The sequence below is a fragment of the Symsagittifera roscoffensis genome, chromosome 6 (assembly GCF_963678635.1).
Source record: "Symsagittifera roscoffensis chromosome 6, txSymRosc1.1, whole genome shotgun sequence".
In the NCBI taxonomy this organism is placed as follows: Eukaryota; Metazoa; Xenacoelomorpha; order Acoela; family Convolutidae; genus Symsagittifera; species Symsagittifera roscoffensis.
In genome coordinates, this window is record NC_087067.1 from 2,393,352 (window position 1) to 2,399,417 (window position 6,066).

A 6,066-nucleotide genomic window follows, 5' to 3' on the forward strand; every position below is an offset into this window, starting at 1 on the left:
AATGCTTTCGAACGTGCTATTGATTCTTTTAAGAGAGACTTACTAGAAGGTAAGCCAGACGCATCAATAAGCTAAATTGATTCTCAGAGATTCTGTTAACATTTGTTCTTGCGATTCAATAAATAAACTAAAACTATCAATTAAAGGATTATTCAAATCACTAACAAATCAATCAATTTTTTCTATTCACGTGTCTACATGTTCGTTTATTAAAAATCATTAAGTGAATAAAGCGAGGCTTGAATGGAAAAATTAACAGATAATTTTTTTCGTAAATAGAATCGCGATTAGTTGAAATTGAGGGTAAGGTTAAAATCTGATAAAAATCAGCCGAATTTTGTTCTCTGACGAAACATCCTCAGTCGAAAAATGATTAAAGTATCGTATACTTTCATGTAGAATCTAAATAAAGCAAATTTAATAGATCAAAACAAAGAACTGATGGATGATTTTCCCTAATGAATATAAAAAATACCTACTTTTGGGATTCTTTTACTTTATTTCCTCAAGATCACGTTTCATGTTTGAATTTGGACTTCAGCCAACTCAGCTTTCCCTACATTTTCCCCCACACTTCCGGCGTGTTATATTAAGGGATCCCCTGTCGCATTAAAACTCACCGGAAAAAACTTTAAATAAGAACATCAAAATGACTGCGACCTGGCAGGGATGTCTTCGAACCAATTCTTTTCTGATCTATTTGCTACAGTCTCGAAATTTCTTTGGTTGAAAGATGCCTTAAATGACATTTTCAGTTGCTTAGATGTTATTTTTTTCTGAGAACGTCTACACCTTTTCCTTAGGCAGTAGTTTGAAAATGTCAAACCCCATGTAATCATTGCAAACCTTTTTCTACCTGCGTTTTCAAAACGAAAACGACTGCTTATTTGAGAACAAAAAAGTTAGTTATTAACTTAAAAGTCAAATCTCTAAAAAACATCTGTAGAAACATTGCGGTTAAAATACATTGGATCGGGTCATTTTGTACAGGTCAATTCAAAAATTTCATTTTATCTATTTATTCGTTATTTAATTGAAATGCTTTGCATTATAAATGGTTGCATTTAAGCAAAGACAATATAAAATGAAAACTCAATTCTTCTACTTTTTCACCAAGACAAAAGAATTATATTGGCCTACAAAAAAAAACATTGTTCACACCCTCGTATTGTTTCAAAAAAATTGTACACTGACCTAATACACAATTATTCAAAAGCTATTTGACCTGCAATCGTAGATTTCAAGAGATCAAATACAACAGCGGCCAAAAAGACATTATTTTTTTGGTGTCGTTGGCAAAAATTTAAAATTTGCTGGATAAAGTGTTCTTTTAAATAGAAATTATAAACTTCAAGAAAACTTTCGGTCAATTATCAATCAACCTGCTCGCTGGCTTTATTTGCTCGGATTTTGACTGAACCCCAAAAATTTCAAATTAAATTTTCACGAGATTGAGCAAAACTAAAAAGAAGTATCAATATGATTCAAATCACAACAAACTCACAAATGCCTGGAAAAAACCAAAATACACACGAAGACAAAATTGCGACCTAATTACTTTCATTTTTTGGAACAATAACGACGGCGCAAACAAGGTTTGTTGTGTTGTTATATTTTTTGGACAATAATGTGAATGATAAATTGACTAATTTTCTCGTAGTTTAAATTAGATTGAATATAAGAAAAACGAGATTGGTTTGCACTCTGAAAAAAGTTCAAACCTGGTTTGAATATTGCTAACTAAAAATTTCTTTGGATGTTTTTTTTCATTTTTGTAGAACTGCTATTTAACTCAATTTAAGAATAAAAATTGAAAAGCTAAAAGCATAATTTTAGACCTGTCTAATACTCAATTGCTCAAACAATAGGTGGAAACCTAGCAGTAAGAAAACGAGCACACGTCAAAAAAATTTAGGCGCCTATCAATAAATTTTGCTGACAATGTCTAGCATATCTGATTAATTTTATCAGTACGAGGCAAAAACTGTGCTCTAGAAAGCGCACAATTTGATGTCTGCACTTCTCTGAAATGCAGAGACAGGTCTCTAAACATGTTAAACAGTGCGTCTTTGTTGCGGAAACCGCTTACAATTCACAAAATACACAGTTTCGCCTTGTAATGAATATCTTAAAATATTAAACATTTCGACACTGTTTGAGATGAGTTAGGAATCTTATTAACATCAGACTCTCGCGTATGAACTGCGACGCACTGCTCTTCCCAAAAAACTTTATATTCAAATATTTGCAAAGTTAAACATATTGGCTACCTTTTAGCTCAAAATCCAACGCAACTTTCTCAATTCTTTTTCAAGATGTAGGACGAAATTCCCGAGTTGAGCTCATATTGAAAATAAGCGATAAACAAGCGAAAAAAGCAGCGATCGCCATCGATGAGTTTTCGCTGTTCATTGCCACAATAGTAAATTTTATCGATAGATTATCGCTAATTTGGCTAAATTTTAGCGATGAAACAGCAATAAAAACCTATCAAAAATAGTTAACTACAAGGTTTTGCTCCCATAACTATCATCCTTGCAGACATGTGGTCTACCTCTGCGCCACCGGGCCATAACACACAAGTTAATGGGCTTATAAAGTCACACTCTCAATTTAAAGCTACTAGAATGAATTAAAACTTCTTAAGTTTCAGCGCTGTTTTTTTGCGGAAATATTATAGAAATACATGTTAAACAGTGGGTCTTTGTTGCGGCAACCGCCTACAATTCACAAAATACACAGTTTGGCCTCGTAATGAATATCTTAAAATATTAAACAATTCGACACTGTTTGAGATGAGTTAGGAATCTTATTAACCTCAGACTCTCGCGTATGAACTGCAACGCACTGCTCTTCCCAAAAAACTTTAAATTCAAATACTTGCAAAATTAAACATATTGGCTACCTTTTAGCGCAAAATCCAACGCAAATTTCTCAATTCTTATTCAGGATGTAGAACCAATTTCCCGAGTTGAGCTCATATTGAAAATAAGCGATAAACAAACGAAAAAAGCAGCGATCGCCATCGATGAGTTATCCCTGTTCATTGCCACAATAGTAATTTTTATCGATAGATCATCGCTAACTTGGCTAGTTTTTAGCGATGAAACAGCAAAAAAAACCTATCAAAAATAGTTAAATACAAGGTTTTGCTCCCACAACTATCATCCTTGCAGACATGTGGTCTACCTCTGCGCCACCGAGACATAACACTCAAGTTAATGGGTTTATAAAGTCACACTCTCAACTTAAGGCTACTAGAATGAATTAAAACTTCTTACGTTTCAGCGCTGTTTTTTTGCGGAAATATTACAAAAATACATGTTAAACATTGCGTCTTTGTTGCGGCAACCGCCTACAATTCACAAAATACACAGTTTGGCCTCGTAATGAATATCTTAAAATATTAAACATTTCGACACTGTTTGAGATGAGTTAGGAATCTTATTAACCTCAGACTCTCGCGTATGAACTGCAACGCACTGCTCTTCCCAAAAAACTTTAAATTCAAATACTTGCAAAATTAAACATATTGGCTACCTTTTAGCGCAAAATCCAACGCAAATTTCTCAATTCTTTTTCAGGATGTAGAACCAATTTCCCGAGTTGAGCTCATATTGAAAATAAGCGATAAACAAGCGAAAAAAGCAGCGATCGCCATCGATGAGATATCGCTGTTCATTGCCACAATAGTAAATTTTATCGATAGATTATCGCTAATTTGGCTAAATTTTAGCGATGAAACAGCAATAAAAACCTATCAAAAATAGTTAACTACAAGATTTTGCTCCCATAACTATCATCCTTGCAGACATGTGGTCTACCTCTGCGCCACCGAGCGATAACACACAAGTTAATGGGCTTATAAAGTCACACTCTCAACTTAAAGCTACTAGAATGAATTAAAATTTCTTAAGTTTCAGCGCTGTTTTTTTTTGCGCAAATTTTACAGAAATAGCTCTAAAACATCGCAGGTTTAACTATGCAATAAGCTCTGAATTATACAAGAATCAGCGCTGGAAAGAGGCTATCATTGGGATACCACAGAAAAAGCGATAATTAACGGTGGGATGTCAACACGAGTTCTTAACACAAGGTTCCGAATTAAATTACCACAAGGTCATTTAGGTATCGAGCAGCACTGAAATTTTGTTTCATCCGCTTTGAAGTCAAAAACGATTTGAAAATATTTTTTAAACAATATTTTTGAAGTATATTTTATATTAGACTCAACCTTTTCTCAAATTTTTGAGGATTGAAAAAAAAATCGGTTAAGTTTTCTCTCCAATCAATGTCATTTTTTAATTTCGAAAACGTCCTTGCTTTGCATGATTTTTTTATGAGTTGGCTGCAATATTTTTTTGAGCTAAGTGGTTCAAGAGACACGAATGGGTTTCCCTTGTTTCCACAGCTACAAAGCAGACTTGAAAACCAGGAATTAATACAAACTACTTAGTTAAGATTGTTATGATTTTTTAAAATCATGATTGAAAAATTGAGTTTCAAAGTTTTAGAAATGCTTATCGTACAATTTTCATAATCTAAAAAATGATTATGGTTTTTTTTCAACACCAGATTGTTTTATTTAGTTCAAATAATTGCAGAAACTATTTTGAATCTTTTTTCAATGGTTTTTTGAAATTGTAAGAAAATTGTATGATTAGCATTTTCCCATACATTTGATGTATGGAATTGTAAGATACGCATTTTCGGTGTAGGGAAATGTAAGATAAAAATTTTTGGTTTATGGAGGTCAACCCGGGTATAGTGATTTAGCCATTGGTCAAGGTTAAACATGTTTAATTCGAATTGAGCGAAAAACGACAATTCGAATATCTATCTCTTTTTCTTTGCGGTAAATTGTTCTTCTTACGTAGAATGAAACTTCCATACCCTGCCCTAGTAAACTCCCTCATTTTGACATTTTGGCAATTTTTCGGGCACTCGATGGAAAAAAGAATGGAATTAAGTTTTGGTTGGTGCATATTTTTCCTTCTAAAAATTGGAGGTATTGGCTTGTTCACAAGTAAAATGACGTTATATACCTGTTATATGCAACCAACTGAACCTAATGGAACCAAACTAAAAGGTTTATAGTAAATCACAAGATTTCGGCAGCATAGCTTAACTGTTGGCGGCGGTGAACGATTTCCTTCAAAAATGCATGTTTTATTGCTGGAGTCGCAAAGAAAGGAAAAATCGGCAAGTGCGGCGGCCGCCAACCCTAATTAGGCAAAAATTAATGATCAATTTGAACGAAATAAGAATGAAAAACTTTGAAGTTGCTTAGGATTTTGAAAAGCTAAATTACGGAATTTGTGAAAATATTCATTAAAGCGGACCTAAGAACAGAGGGAAATCTGTTGTTTAAGTGTGAATAAATACTACAAAACAGATTGACTATCGAATGAAGCAGTTGAAGACTTATTTTCGACTTTTAAGGAAACTAGAGCAAGCTCAATTGGGAAAGCTAGATCACAAGCTAAGACAAATTATGGATAAAAACTCAAAACTTGATATGAATTCGGGGTTATACTTTGATCATCCAAAATTTTTGCTTATTCCATATCAACAATATGCAATTCAATAACTGTTCAATTTGATACCACAATCTGGTCAATTGTTCTCAGTAATTTATTGTTAATGTCAAATTGGTTTCAGCTAGAGTTTTCTATTCAAAAGTTTGGAGCGCTATCAGTTCTTATCATAGATTAACCTTTGCTCAACAAATCAAACTTTTAGTTTTTATTTTTATAAAACTGATCTTATGACTGTTTTCCTGATCAAACTATTGCCTCTCTAGTGATTTTTCATATACATGATTTTTCATTACAACTAATTCTGTTTTTAAGAGTTCAAATTTTTTTTCAAAATTTTTTTGAGGTGATCCAAGCTTTTGTATTTACGCTCTGGTCACTAGCAGGAGCAAAAAAATTAGCATCATGCTATGTCCTCTCATTCTTGTATCTTAATTGTCTTGTAAGACTTGTTTTCGAAAAACTGTTGGTTGTTTGAAATTGTAAGATCAGAAATCAAGCCATATCATCAACATTCTACCTGACTTAT

General features: G+C 33.1%; 1 protein-coding gene across 1 annotated transcript in view; it reads left to right on the top strand.

Annotated features, from left to right (window-relative positions):
* Nucleotides 1–6,066, top strand: part of LOC134848127 (copine-5-like) — a 546,303-nt gene that overhangs the window by 10,669 nt on the left and 529,568 nt on the right. The gene's annotated exons all lie outside the window — the stretch shown is intronic.